The following is a 16,735-nucleotide window of genomic DNA, read 5'->3' as shown; positions in this document are numbered from 1 at the left end:
CAACAGGATAAGATTTGTAAAAGTTAAACGGGGGGACAGGGTCATTTTTTGCAATTTTTTCAAAAAAATTGAATTTCTTTCCCTCCTAGTTCGCAAATATGTCCGTCAATCGGGTTCGCTATATTTTTCCTGTAATTTGCACTTAAAACTGAAGATCCCTGCCGAATTTCAACTCACCAGGTTGAGATTTGTAAAAGTTAAGGGGGGGACAGCCCATTTTGCGTGGCTGGTTTGATTGAATTTTAATTAAATAAATATTTTTTTTAATAAAAAAATAAAAATGTTTGTCATTATCAGGGAAACAATATTAAAGGGTCCAATTCTCATTGGAAGACAATTATTTTCATTGTAAGTAAATATTTTAATGAAAAAAACATTTTATTTAAAAATAATTTTTATGAAACTTTAATTCAATGGAAATATCCTATGGCCGGTTTGCCCCACCGAAAACGGTTCGGTTTGCCCCACAGGCCCATTTTGAATGAAACTGAAATTACCAACGTTGATTCAACGAAAAACTTACACTGAAAAAAAAAGTATTGAACCAAGAAAATTTTTCTTGGTTGAAGCAAATCGTGGGATTGAATACGGCCAAGACTATTAAAGTATTGATTCAAGAAAACGATTTTCTTGACATAGGATATTTGGGAGAAGAACATATATTCTTGATCCAAGAAAATATGGAATTCGACCAAGAAGTTAGTCTTCTTATACGAAGTATGAAATGTATTAAATTAATAAAATATTTTCTTGTTCTAAGAATATATATAGTTAATTGAATTATTTTATTTGATTCATTCAATTTTTTGTAACGTTCGTTCAAGTAATTCAAGATTTAAATGAAGAAAACATTTATTTTGTGAGAAGAACAGATATTCTTGATCCAAGAAAATATGGAATTCGACCAAGAAGTTAATCGACTTGTACGAAATATAAAATGTTTTAAATGAATAAAATATTTTCTTGTTCTAAGAATATATATAGTTAATTGAATTATTTTATTTGATTCATTCAATTTTTTGTAACATTCGTTCAAGTAATTCAAGATTTAAATGAAGAAAACATTTATTTTGTGAGAGAACGCAGATATTCTTGATCCAAGAAAATATGGAATTCGATCAAGAAATTAAGTAGCATGTAAGAAATGCAGAATATATTAATTCAAAATCATTTATGTATCAAATCAAGAAAGTATGTTCTCTGTCCGAGAAAATATTTTCTTGATTTGAGAAAATTTATAGATTTCAATCAAAAAAATAATTTCTCAATACAAGTAAATTATTTACTTAAATTCCCCCCCCCCCTTACCCCATCCCATCTTTTCTAATACTTAGGTCAAACATTTTTATTATTTAATTAATTAACATTTATATTTTTTATTTAAATAATTAAATAATTGTTATTTTACATATATATTTACATTTAATTATTACTTAACACAAATACAACAAATATACCTTGAAAGAAAATTTTCCACGGTCGGAGGAATTGAACTCGGGTTGCACGCACCAGAAGCCGTCACGCTACCACTATGCCATCCTAGCCTCAATGGACAGTTTTCAAAAACTGATATTTAAGTTGCATATACATTTGAAGAAAAATATTTTCTTGGATCAAGAACACCGGCATTGTGTTAAGTAAAAAAAAGTTTCAAAGCAAATAAATAAAATGATTCGATTCAAGAAACATGAATTCTCTAGACAATACTTTATTATTTCGCTGAAGAACATGATATTCTAGATTTAATACTTTTTGGTACTTCGGAAAAGTAAAATATTTGGTTGAAATAATTACATATTGAGTTCTGCCAAATACTAAATTGTTAATTCAAGAATTCTGTTCAATGCTAATAATTACTTGACACAAGAAAATGAATTTCTTTCTTCAAATAAATATGGGATTAATTGAATATAATTTTTAATCAACTTGAAACAAATATTTACTTATATTAACCTTCGTATTTTCTTGAATCAGGATTATATGAGCGTTGAATTAAGTAAAAACTTTTTTAAAGGAAACAAAAGAATGATTTAATTCAAGATCTTACACTTAATTGAATTGAATAAATAAAATATTTCATTCCAGAAAATATAATATTCTCGCAAGAAATTAATGATTTTGAAACATGAGAATATAGAAATGCTTCAAGTAAAAGAAATGCTTAGATTAATTAATATTTCTTTGAAACAAAATAATTTTTAATTGAGTTGAAACAATTATTAACTTGTATTAATCTTCCCATTTTCTTGGCTCAAGACTATGGGTGTTGGATGAAATAAATAGTTGCTTTAAAGGAAATAAAAAAATGATTTGACTCAAGATACCAAATGACTCAAGGTAAATTACTTGACGTGAGAACATGATATTCTTGATTCAATACTTTTTCGAGACTTGGCGCATGTAAAACAGTTCGTTTGAAACAGTAAGATATTAACTTATGTCAAACCCATATTTTCTTATTTCAATAACTTTGATCAATGCTCAAAATTACTTGACACAAGAAAATAAATTTCTTCCAATAAGAAAATATGGGTTTGTGTCAAATAAATCAGGTCAAGAAAATGCATTTACTTGATTCAATGAACTTTTTTTTTCAGTGATAAAAAAAAAATTTTCTCAGGATACAAATTTTTCTTGTCTACTTTTAACCCAAGTAAACCCTTTAAAACCTAAAATAAAAAAAAACGTGGGGAAAGTAGTGATTTTTAATTTTTTGTCGAATTTTTTTCAAAAATCACGCAATTTTAATTAAACTAATAATTCCTCGCATCGGTAGTCATTTTTTTCTTTAGATAATTGTTTATTTTGACATTAGACGTTATTTTAAAAAAATTTCAAGTCATTCCATGTCAGGGAAAGCAGTGATTTTTATTTTTTTTCGAATTTTTTCCACAAATCACGAAATTTTAAGTAAATTAATAATTTTTCGGCTCGGCAATCGTTTTTTTTTTTAATAATTGTTTATTTTAATATTAGACGCTATTTAAAAAAAATTTCAAAAGATTCCAAATCGGGAAAAACAATAATTTTGGTTTTTTTGTCACGGATTTTTGGAAAATTCGAGAATTTCAAGTAATTTAATAATTTTTCGCTTCGGTAGTTACTTTTTTCTTTTGATTATTGTTTATTTTAATATTAGACGCTATTAAAAAAAAATTTTAAGTGATTCCAAGTCGGGGAAAACAGTGATTTTAAATTTTTTTGTGTCACGAATTTTCCAAAAATATCGGAATTTCAAATTAATTTATGTTTCCTCGTCTCAGTAGTAATTTTTTTCTTTTGATAATTGTTTATTCTGGCATTGGACGTTATTTTAAAAAAATTTCAAGTCATTCCAAGTCGGGGAAAGCAGTGATTTTGATTTTTTTTGTCGAATTTTTTCCAAAAATTACGAAATTTCAATTAAAAAAATCAAAATCACTACTTTCCCCGACTTGGAACCACTTAACATTTTTTTTAAATGACACACGACAGTAGAATAAACAATTATCAAAAGAAAAAAACGACTACCGAGGCAAGGAATTATTAATTTACTTAAAATTTCGTGATTTTTGGAAAAAATTCAAAAAAAAAATAATAATCACTGCTTTCCCCGACTTGTAATGACTTGAAATTTTTTTAAAATAACGTCTAATGCCAAAATAAACAATTATCTAAAGAAAAAAATTACTACCAAGGCGAGGAAACATTAATTAATTTGAAATTTTTGAATTTTTGGAAAATTCGTGATACAAAAAAATTAAAAATCACTGCTTTCCCCGACTTGGAATGACTTGAAATTTTTTTAAAATAACGTCCAATGCCAGAATAAACAATTATCAAAAGAAAAAAATTACTACCTAGGCGAGGAATTATTAAATTAATTAAAATTCTCGCATTTTCCAAAAATCCGTGACAAAAAACCAAAATCACTGCTTTCCCCGACTTGGAATTACTTGAAATTTTTTAAAATAACGTCTAATGCCAGAGAAATCAATTATCAAAAGAAGAAAATGACTACCGATGCGAGGAATTATTAATTTAATTGAAATTGCGTGATTTTAAAAAAAAATTCGACAAAAAAATTAAAAATCACTATTTTTCCCATGTTTTTTTTATTTTAGGGTTTAGAGGGTTTACTTGGGTTAAAAGTAAACAAGAAAAATTTGTATCCTGAGAAAATTTTTTTTTTTAAGTTTTTCGTTGAATCAACGTTGGTAACTTCAATTTCATCATTTTGAGAATAAATGTTTGTCAAAAAGAAACGCTTTACAAATTCATCAAAGTTTTGTGGTAAATATTCCTGAGGTGTGTACCTTCAAAACCTAAGACCTAATATTTGGAAACATTACACGATTTCCTCAGAATTTCCTTAAGAAAAAATTCGTAAAAGTGTAGAAAAAAAAAAAAAAAAAACACTTTTGCTCCCTTCGTCGCACAAACGCAAGCTAAAACTGTCAGATTGAAAAAATAAGGTATACTAAACATGGTTGTTTTAAATTTGTAAACAACACTTTTTCCAATTTCCCCATTTCGGAAATATTGAGAGGGGTCCGGTTCACCCACCGGTCCGGTTTGCCCCACTCTCCCCTAATTTTTTGGATTTTGGGTTCAGAGCAAAATGCCATAGGAATTACTTGTAGAAATCTTTATGAAGATGCCAGAACTCTATTCAGAACTCATAAAATGTTATTTTCATAACTTTCTTTAATTTGTTAATAACTTTTGAAATTTGGCAGAACTCTTGTTTTTTTTTGGTAGAGAACTCTAGAACTCTTTATTCTCTTTCAGAATAATATTAGGTAAGAAATCTTTTTGACAAAAATAATAGTGCTATGCAAAGTTAGCACTGTTTCTCAATGTTGCTTCTGTTGTTTGTTAATAATCAATCAGATTTGTCTTGTAGTTTAGTCATTTTTAGGATTTGAAAACATTGTTATAAAGGTTTTTTATCGAACACTATTGGAGGTTCACAGAACTATGATTAGAACTCATGGAACTCTCAATTTATCAAAAACAAATTCTTTTTCAAACTTCAACGTTTTGTACTTCAGTTTTGTAGTTTTTAGGTTTTGAAAAATTTGTTATTACACGGAGAAAAAAATCAGGGCTTTGTAGCATGGAGTGGTCTGTACCTTTAGCGCATGGGCGCTTCCTTGCGGCGAAAGAACGAACTCGTACGATTGCAGCAAGGCTCCTTACTAAAATAGGGCGAGCTCTTGCTGCAATCGTACAAATTCGTTCTTTCGCCGTAAGAAAGCGCCCATGCGCTAAAGGTACAGACCACTCCATGCTAAAAAGCCCTGATTTTTTTCTCCGTGTAGGGTTTTAATTTTTCATAGTTCTGTAGTTTTTTTGATTTTAAGTTTAGAATAAAAGTTTATTGGGATTCAATAAGGTAGTCCAAGTTGGGTGGGGGAAATTCAATATGGCTGACATCAGCTGATTTACCGGAGGACAAACAATGCATTGAATTCAATGGGACAAATCAGTTTTTTAACCATAACTTTTTAAATATTCATTTTTGAACCATAGTGTAATGGAAAATTATTCTTTATTTATCGAAATCTATTTTTTAAAACAATAAAACCAAAAAATTAAATTTTATTGTTTTAAAAAATAGATTCCGATAAATAAAGAAGAATTTTCCATTACACTATGGTTCAAAAATGAATATTTAAAAAGTTATGGTTAAAAAACTGATTTGTCCCATTGAATTCAATCATTCAATGCATCGTTATTGTCCTCCGGTAAATCAGCTGATGTCAGCCATATTGCATTTCCCCCACCCAACTTGGACTACCTTATTGCCGGAACTACAGTAAACCCTCGTTAACACGAACTAGAAGGGACCGAAAAATTAGCAGTTCGTGTTAAAATAATTTGTGTTAACGAGGCATTCATAATAAATAACATAAAGTACCATAATTATTAATTTTGCTTTTAGGTCGATATTCGATTGTTTTCTTTCACTCATAGCAATGTAAACACTATTTCTTGTATTATTTGATGGAAATACGTTTTCATACTAATTGATCAAACGATTAATAGAATTATTACATTATCAAAAATATTTTAAGGGGTGAAAAAATATTTGGAACAAAGAACTCGAAGTGTGATGGTACCAATTTGTACGCGTTAACCGAGCTAAGAACGAAATGAGGACCGCAAAAACTGTTCGAGTTTCGTGTTAACCGAGGAAGTCTCTATACAGTTTATATGCATCTCTGCCGGGACCTCAATTTTTGTTCGTGTTAAGAGAGAATTCGTGTTAACCGAGTACGCGTTAACGAGGGTTTACTGTATTGAAAAAATCGTTTCTTTACCGCTTGCGAGAATATAAGGTGCAATGGATATTTTGTAAATCATTCATTGTAATTAGTAGGGCTTTAATAGGGGAACTTGTCTCGGGCCACATTAGTTTTCCACTGACATTTTGGGTAACGAAATTATTGATTCCACAACACTGCCGTGCAAATCGAAATAAGCGTATCTGCAATTTTTATCAAAATTGAGATAAATACAGCACAAGAAGGCTAGAGACAGGAGGTGAAACTTCGGTAGTGGGGATGAGTCACGAGCCTGTCTTTAACCAGGCGCTTCGTTTCGAAAAGTCGTGTGTTTCACATGTGTATGATATGATTTTAGTTTGAGGTTAACTTTAAAGTGCAATCGAGACACAATGTGTGTCATAACGGATATATAGAAATAATGTAAGTGATTATTAAATTAAGTGTTAGGGGAAGTGCGCCGGTTGTGGGCACCCCTACGTAAACTTCGACGGCAAGCAGACTTTACTGATCTAAGTATTGCAAGTCGTGTTCGTTGACAATACGGACTTTTCGCATTGATAACGAAACAAATATATGCATTTGTGTAATAGCTGTGAGCATAATAAAGAAAATTTGCATTAAATAAATAAAAAAGTAATTTTGTATTGTTTTCGAAGAGCAACAAATGGGTGTAGATTCGTTCAGAAAAGAAGGGTTTAATTTTTTTTTTGCAGTGTTGTCATTATATTTTGTGATTTACCTTCGTGTTTAACCAAAATCCTGCATCACAAAATGTGTTGGTCTTTTTAAAAAATGACTGTAATTCCCGGTTGTGGGCACCTTTATGTTAAGGAAGCTCTACCATCTGACAATGATGTGGACTACTGTCTCATCTATCTAAACTTTCTGCCAAGGAAAGTGACAGCCGCAAACTCCAATAAATGCGATGAATATAGTCGTTCAGTGCATTAGAAGTGCGTTATCCCGTGTAGAAATTACCCTACTAGGGCCATAGTAAGGAATGAAACGCCGCGCCCGATCAGGCCCAGATCGGGGCGACAAGAAAATGTGGATTTCCAGATCAGGGCCACATCGGGCGCGGCGTTTCATTCCCTAATAGGTCGGCCCTATCCGGCCCTGATCAGATCAGGGCCCCAGCGAAATTTCTACACGGGATGGTATGCGTACTAGCTACTTCACATGCAAGCATTATGCTTTTGTTAGCGATGAGCATAGTGTGAAAACGTGTCATCATTTTTGTTCTTTATCCCGGCAAATTCTCTTAAAATAAAGAAACTTTCATTTCTTCTTTATTTGTGTTGGTTTCCTTTAATATTTTTCCATTTTTAGCGGATTTTTCAAGGGTGCCCACAACCAGGTACAAAATTTTTTTTGTCAAAAAATTCCCATTTCACTAAATTTCTAATAAAACTTTTTTATTTAAAGGAATCAATTTAATTCCTTCACTGACAGTCACCTTAGACCTCTATAGCTTTAAATTCGTACACATATATTTGTATAATATGCACATGGACAAATGTTATGAGGCAAAAACAAAAGGGTGCCCACAACCGGAACACTTCCCTTATTCAAATAGTTAAAAAATGCCGAAAACGTGCTGTGTGAAAAGTTGTAACAAGAAGAAAGATAAACACAACACTATGACTATTACTTTTTGTTAACTTTTAATACACTTCATACTACAGTTTACACATTTTTTTGTTTTTAAAACTTTTTTTTTAATAACTAAAAGATGTTTGAAAATATAAACACTTATATTTCATATTGTATTTGTATAGAATATATTTTCCCGTGTTTACGTGTGTTAGATGCGCAGAAGTCCATGTGGTCTATTGCGGCGGAGACTTTTTTGAAAGAAAACGCCTGACCATAAACCAGATGAGCGACTCAGGTATTGCCATACCCCCACTACCGAAGTAGTGAGTTGAGTCTTTAACTTTACTTTACTTTTTAGCGCCATCGGATATTTTTTCTTTTATCGTAGCAGCTCAAGAATACTGAAAACAGCTTCAAATTGCTCGAAAGGATAGAAATGAAGGAACATTAATGTAGAAAGTCACTTATATGGTGCAGGCATCGTAGATTAACAGTGGTTTCATTTTTCATGTTTTCACATTACAAAAGTTTAAATGCGTTTTCTGGAAATGACGTTTTTCAAAAGGTGGGCAGTCTAGCTGGAACAGTTTTGATCGAATTGACTTCGGCCAAAGTGTACTAAAGTGTACTAATGCTTTCGAGTACTTAGCGGATTTTTGTTTGGTTTGATTCTTTTTTAATCAAACATAGATTTTTTGAAATAGATTTTTTGAATAATTTTCGCCCTAAAAATCGACTTTTTCCTCAAACAGCTGCCAAATACACAAAAATTAATATTTTAAAAATATCCTACGTACCCTAAAGCTAAATCTGTCAAAGATTCAGAAAAACTTTGAATTTTTGTTTTAGATAAAACGGTCTAACCAGAATCTGGCCCACCGATTTCCCCTGCAGAGAAACGAGACCAAGTTCGGCGCCCTCTATAAGCATCAAATTGAAACTTTTTTTAAGTATAAATATATTTTCGTAAACTTAAAAAGTTAACAAATAAAGTCCTCGAAACCAAATTTTATTTACTTAATTCCTGTGTCTTAAAAAAAATTCATGAAAAACAGGTTCAAAAGACACCTACTCAAAGGTGTCACTCCCCTTTATCATAACATAATATTTTACAACAAATTTTTTTAGAATTTTCTGGTGTGTTTTTTAGCCCCTACAGATTTTTAAAAAAAAGCATAAAAAAATCACGGCGTGCGTGAATTTAACTCACTGAAACGTCTAAAAAAAGTGGGTTTTAATCAGCCGAAACCACTATAGAGTGAAAAGGAAACATTTTTTGTCAAAAAATAATTGGCGGCGTTTTTTCAAATTTAGCCGATTTTTGGGGTAAAAAAACCCTTGTAAATTGAAAAATTTATTACCGATCGTTACACCGAAAAAAATGCCTAGGACCCGTATACCAGGAATTGACTAGGTTTCCTAGTTACGAGAGGAGCCAACTATAGAATCCTGGTCAAAGTAATAAGATTCAAGCATACACTGAGAAAACTGGAGTGTCAAATTCGGAGGTTCAAAAAGTGTATGTTTCCTTTGCTTATGAAGAGAGTTAAATAGTCCTTCTAAAATAAATTTTGAATTGATAATGGAAATCTACTTGTATATTCTCTCCCATTATATCTGAGGGTTAAAAGTTGCGCAGAAAATGTGTACGATCTGATGCGCGCGAAATTATTTTTCTGACATTTTATGTATTTAATTTAGGGGTTAGGTTGCCATATTTATTCATTTCGCGCCGGATAAGGAAGGGATTTCTCAAGATGGTTAATTTGTCCCTCTGTTATAAACTCATTTTCCCTCCAAGAGAAATGGCACGAATATCTGTCAATGGTCAGTATTTGAACATTTAGATTGTTATCCAATAGCTAACTCTCAAATATCAACGATTTGTCCCTCCAGATGTTTAGTCCAATACTCCAGTTTTCTCAGTGTAGTTAAAATGACCAGGAAAATTAGTCGATGTAATCAGGAAAAAATAGTCAAATTGACTAGGAGAATAATATTAGATTTACACTGTGTATCATAATTATTTGAAATTCTTAATCAAATTCTTATTATCAAATAAAAGAGAAAAACTAATTAAAAGAAAAAAGAAAAAATTAATTATTTTATTAAACATATTTATATTTTACTTTGCATTTATATACCTTATTGGAATTAATTTAAACTTATAAAATAAATGTTTGACGCAGGGGCACCGAAAAAAATCTCGATGGTATTATTAACTATGACTCTATAGTTAATCTTAATCTAGTAAAAGTAATAAGGATTCCTAATCATTATGGTTAGGATCGCTAGGTTGATTCAACAAATTCAAGCCTGGCGAAAACAACCCTGCAAATCCTAGTCAAATTGACTAGGATTTTAGTAATTTTGCCTATTTCCATAATGCGCACGCGTCTGCTTCTGTTCTGACAGTGTTTACCAGTGTTTACCTCTATATCTTTCGCGTCATTTATCGTGATTTCGTAAAACGATTTTTTATCATTACTCGCGTCTATTCTTTGTACATAAAATGGAGTTCTTACATACATCAAAATTGCTGGTTTCTCGGAACCTCTGGAAATATAGATAGTCCATGTTTTAGAAAGTAAACTATTTAATTATATTAGTCATATCTTTCAGACTTTTTTGGTTAGGTTTCAATATAAATCGTCGAAATTTTTACGCACGTGGTGACAACATTTTTACTATTTTAATCGCGCAGTGTGTTTGAAAATTTACCTTTGCAATAATTTGTGTATTTAAATTTATTTTCATTTGAATGTCATAAATAATTAAAAATAAATAGTTTTTGTTAAGTGTATAAAATTGTTTACTCGAAATGTATAAAACATTATCTGATTAAGTATTGTATTTTGACTCGAAAATCTATAGTGTCTATTAAAAAATTAAAATACCAAGTCGTGTTTAGTTCCAGAGGTTATATTTCCAGAGGTTCCGAGAAACCAGCAATTTTGATGTATGTAAGAACTCCATTTTATGTACAAAAAATAGACGCGAGTAATGATAAAAAATCGTTTTAGGAAATCACGATAAATGACGCGAAAGATATAAAGAGGTAAACACTGTCAGAACAGAAGCAGACGCGTGCGCATTATGGAAATAGGCAAAATTACTAAAATCCTAGTCAATTTGACTAGGATTTGAAGGGTTGTTTTTGCCAGGCTTGAATTTGTTGAATCAACCTAGCGATCCTAACCATAATGATAAGGAATCCTTATTACTTTTACTAGATTAAGATTAACTATAGAGTCAAAGTTAATAATACCATCGAGATTTTTTTCGGTGTATATCCGTATATAGTTCACTCTACAGTGGGTTTCGGTGCAGATTAAAACCCACTTTTTAACATTTTTTTCGGACGTTCCAGTGATCCAAAATCACGCACGCCGTTATTTTTTTATGCTTTTTTTAAATTTGCAAGAGCCAAAAAACATGCCAGAAAATTAAAAAAAAATTTTTTTAATATGTTGTGACGTTCCTGAAGTTGGCGTCGACGCTCAGCATCAAAAACTATTTTTTCTTATTTTTAGTGATAAAATTTTAACGAATTTTACGTCTTTCATTCGCCTAAGAAGAAAAAACTTCTGAAGACTACTTTTTTAATTAATATTAAACCTAGAGAAAAAATGAGTCATTTTTTCGGTTTTGTGAAAAAATTATTTTTCGATGCTCAGCGTCGACGCCAACTTCAGGGACCTATTGAAAAATAAATGTGCAAAGTCTCATTTAGATAAGTACAAGTACCTATCTCTTTTTATTTAAAAAAAAATTGCATTTGAAAAATTTCTTTTTTTTAGGATATACTGTCTTCTTAGTTATATCATTAATGCGGTTTTGAGAGAAAAGTACAAGTTTTAAAACACAAAAAATGGAAAAATTGATTAAAAATTGCTTAAAGTTAAGGAAATTCTCTGTCTTTTCTCTGACCGTTAAACACCTCATTATGATGCAGTAGGTGCCCGTGATGTCTCATGCCAAGATGGACTCATTTATCTGAATCAATGAAATTCCGTTGAAAATCAGTTGAATTTAACAGATTATTCAGTTTTAGAGAGATATGGTTTCACGACGTCGGGTCGGTAAAGAAAAAAAGACAACAAGAAACGTTAGACGATCGTGTGCAAAAGACACATTGCTCTCAAACTCCTTATATTCGAGAAATAAAATTCCTCAATCTCCCGAAAAGGTTTTCCATTTCTGAACCGGTCAATCAATGAGGTTTCCGTCTACAGCAACTTTTTCTCAGATACAACTTCAAGTTCAACTTGCGCATAACGGCAGATAATTTCTTCGAAATATAAACTTAACCTCTTAAGACAATAATCTAATGTTTAGTTCAACGAGTTCAACAAGCAAACTTAAAAAAGTAATAAATTAAAAATAATTTTCACCGCAATACAAAAATAATAATTTAACATATAAATATTTATATGTTAAATTAACGAAATCAATTGCATATGGATGGAAAAATAGAGAATTTATCATTGAGTCTCTACTCATCCATTTTGCATATTGTATGAATTTCATCTTTTAATGAATCAATGAATTACAGATTTTGCGGATAAAAGCAATAGAATATTTAATGTGTCAAGTTATTTTCAGAATGTGTCAAATAATGGAGGATTCATTCAACTTTCTTGCTCTTTAAATTTATCTCATTTTATATGGTCGCCGGAAACAACTAATCAATCATCATCGAGAGAACACTACGAAAATTTTATCAATACAAAAACTAATCACAACTGTAACTAATATAACCCCTACACATAGATATTGATTAAAGAGGAGTGACATAATCAAATTCGGGGTGTGAATTTCAAAAACTAGTGTTAACTATTTTCCTCCAGGGATTTAAAAATAAACGGAAATCCAAAACCGTTCTTTCCCGTTTTAGGAGAGAAAATATATATACGTCAAAAAATGTAAAAGAACTAAGAAGATAAATTTTTCTTCCTAAATAATATACCTAAGATTGAAAAAATATCTCAAACTTGATCACGTGTATGAATAAGATTTCTAGATATGGCTAGGTAAACCCATAACGGATTTCGAGTCTATTCGTGAGGACTTGCTATGAATACCAAATAAATGACGTTTCATTTGAATAGTGAAAATTGTTCTTTAAACAATCCGAACTAAGTGATGTTTAGTATTATAGGGTAAAATATTTTTAAAATAGGGTCAAACTTGAAAAGACTAAAACTGATTTCAAAATCATTCAACTATTTTTCAATTTTTACATTGAAAGAAAATAATTATAAAATTTTAAATAAAAAATATTAAATGTAAAATACTTTCAAAATTTAATAACTATTTTCTTTCAGGTGTAAATCTTTAAATAATTTAATTAAAATTTTCTTTACCTCTTTAAAAAAATTTTATCCCTTAATAGTTTTTATAAATGAAACATATTTTTCTTCTCTTTAAAATATTATTTGAAAGCACACATATAAACATAACTTTTACAATTGCCATAATTCAAGAGTTTTTCAAAGTGAGTTTTACATCTGTAAGCCATTCAGACATAAATATATATAAAAAGGGTTTAGAAGCTAAACTGTTCTAAATTACTTTACAACGTGCCTCCGGATGTGCTATTTCTACCTGATTTTACAGAGTCAGCTTTTAAAAAAAATTTTAACCTTTTTTTTGAAAGAAAAACAAAAATACACATGTTTTCAAAAATATATTTTATAAAGTGAATTTTCTTGTTGTACATATTTAATTTCGAAAATATTTTAATTCTTTATTTAATTTTACACACGAGCTGAAAATTCTTCAGATACATATTACGAGACATGAAAACGTAATGTTTGATTTATGCGAACGACTGCTAACAATAGAGAATAAAGACTATTCTTTAATAATACCCAATAATAGAGTAGGATTATGTTTTGCATTTCTATACTCGACAAGCTTTTCTTATTTGAATAATTAAATATTTGTTTTGTATATTTTAAGAAGCATATTATTACATTATACGCGTTCAAAAAAAATGGTACGTAATTTTTTTCGAATACGTGACTCTGTCAATATTAGAAAATTATTCTCGTTTGTATGACTTCGAAAGATAAATATTACTAATTAGAAACAAAAATTTCTTTCACTCGTGTAATTTTCAATTTATTTTTGTTTTATCAAGTGAATTTCGAATAGAAGGACAAAGACTACATAGTTATAATTTTAATTTTGAAAGAAAAATTTGAAAATTTCTTGTGAGAAAATGATGAATCTGTTTCAGTAAACGGAAATAGGAGGAAGTTTAAACTATCCAGGCCCTTTAAAGAAGGCTTTATTGTCTTAGGCTCTCTTTCAAAAGAAAGGTATAACATCATCTACCACGGGGTTATTAAAATGCGGGTAGTCCTTATACAGCCCCTATCTATAGATTTCACAGACCCACATCAATGAAAATCCCAATGTGCCACTGAACATTTTTTCAGAGATTTCTTAATCAAAACATTTATTCACCAAACTATTAATTTTCAATAAATTTCAATAAAAATGAGTAAATGACAAATTGCTTTTTTTAATTGAAAAATACCCCTACATAAAAATAAATATAAAATTACAACTAATAAAGAATAAAACACGTACTGAGAGAACTGGATAGTAATATAAATATAACAACATTTAAATAATAAATACAAACTAAAATGCACTAATATGAGAACCGAAATAAGAGCTAAATAAATATTACAATAATGACCAAAAAGGCCAAAAAGTGTCTAAAATCTGAGTGAAAACCAAATCATGCCTATAAAATGTGCAAATTTTCCAACGTTGACAAAAATCAACCATGTCCTCTTCCACACATGTGGACAAATTAGCGAAATTTCAAGAGTCGTAAACTCGACTTTAACAGTGGTCTTCGACATGTGACCAAAAAAAGAAAAAAAGGTTTTGCGATAGAGACCTGAGTATTATTTAGTGTGGAGTGAAGATTTTATTGTCCCTTCGACTTTTCTCCTGTAACTATAACGGACAAAAGATCAAAGCAATATGCGTCGTTTCGGATGCATGCGCCAAAATTCGAGAAAAAGAGAATATAAACTGAAAACATCGCCTTGAATTATTACGAGCACTTTGGTCCCCGAACTGTCCTACTACTGATTCTCTCATCTTATTCTTGCAGCATCATTTCTCTCTCTCTCTCCTTCATTTCATAGTATACTCCTTCACCAGGAGCGGATTCGTCGACTCAAAACTATATATTAAAACTCGTCCTCAAATTTATGATGTCTTTTAAAGTTTTTAAAATTAAATACAAAAATCCTAATTTCAAAATGAGTTTTGAGATTATTTATTTCAAGTTTGAATTTTTAAACTTGAATTTCAAAATTTCATTTTCATAATTTGATTAATATTTTTATTTGATTTTTAAAACATAATTTTAAAATTTAGAATTAAAATTTTAATTTGCAAATTCGTTTTTTAAAATTAACTAGCTCCTCCGACGGCCGCAAGCGGCCGTCTACGGTGCTAGTTTTTATATGTCCATTGTCCAAGTCCATTATTTCATTAATAATAATATTCAAATTTTTTCAGTTAATAATTTTCTAATTTATATTTGAAATGTTGACGTTTTTTTTGACAATGCAAAATAAGATTTATTATGAGTACTTTCTTTTAACAAAAATAAAATTTATATATTCGCGCTCTTTTTAAATAACATACGACTGCAGCGCCACCTTCACATGTACAAACAATTTTAAAAACACCCTTCTATTAAGATTTTACATTCTCATTGCCCATTCTTTACTTCGATACTTTTCGATACATTCGACCTTTCCACTCCATGTCTTTTTTAAGAAAGGATTTTCAAAATAATCTCATCAGCAACAACAATTCTCCACATTTTTTTTAGAGAATATAAAAATAATTTTTCGTCAAACGTCATAAAAAAATTAGTTATAAAGTTCTTACATAATGTTCAAATTCTAAAGAAATTCTTCTTTTCTGTAACACTTGAAATCAATAAAAAAAACTTTAGTCTTTGACTTGATCTTATACAAAACTAAGGAAACAATGTCAAGTTGCATTGAAATATTGTTATATTCTCATTAATAAAATTTTGTAATAATTTTTCCAGGCTCTAATATTTGCTGAGACGAAACAAACTCGAGAGAGGGAAAGAGAGGGAAATAGAGAGAAAGAAGGGCGCAAGGTGGATTATGCTGAGAAGAAGAGTGGTTCCTTTGAATTAGTCATATTCGTTTTGTTAGTGCGTCGCTTAACAAAGGTAGATTGAATTTTTTCAACAGAATGAAGGAGACAGGGGGGAGAAAAAGATAGAAAAAGAGAGGGGCGTTTCACGTGTAAAAACCGGCTTGATGATTTTTTAAAGCGATGGCTTTGGGTTTTTAGATTTTTAGGCCTTTAAGAATCAATGCGCCCCTGGACCTCTTTCTCTTTCTCAATCTTTTTTCTCTCCCGTGGATGATGATATTCGTCCCTCTCTTTTTTCGAGTTTAGCCTCTCCAACGCCAACTCTCCCTTGGTCTCTCTCTCTCTCGCTCTCTCGCAGGCAACTCTATCCAGAGCAAAAGCCCCGCGGCGTTGCCATGCCGGGGTTTCAAGATCCAAGAAACTCTACAAAAAACCACCACAGGAAAACATCACCAATACGAACAACATCTTCCTCCTCCATCATCGTCTCTTCTTTATAGTTATACTTCTCTCATCTTTTTTTCTAATTGCAAAGACACTACATGCCATGCACTTTGTAGAACATGCGACGTTACTTCGAATCCAATATTCAAGAAGAAGAACCCTTTCTTTCCTTCTCCGAAATCATTTTTCTTCAGAGTTCATAATTCGACATAATTCGACACTGAAACATTTTCACTTTTAAAACTCAGACT

This window comes from Leptopilina heterotoma, unplaced genomic scaffold (genome assembly GCF_015476425.1).
Source record: "Leptopilina heterotoma isolate Lh14 unplaced genomic scaffold, ASM1547642v1 Lhet_358, whole genome shotgun sequence".
In the NCBI taxonomy this organism is placed as follows: domain Eukaryota; kingdom Metazoa; phylum Arthropoda; class Insecta; order Hymenoptera; family Figitidae; genus Leptopilina; species Leptopilina heterotoma.
Note: the sequence above shows the minus strand (reverse complement) of the source record.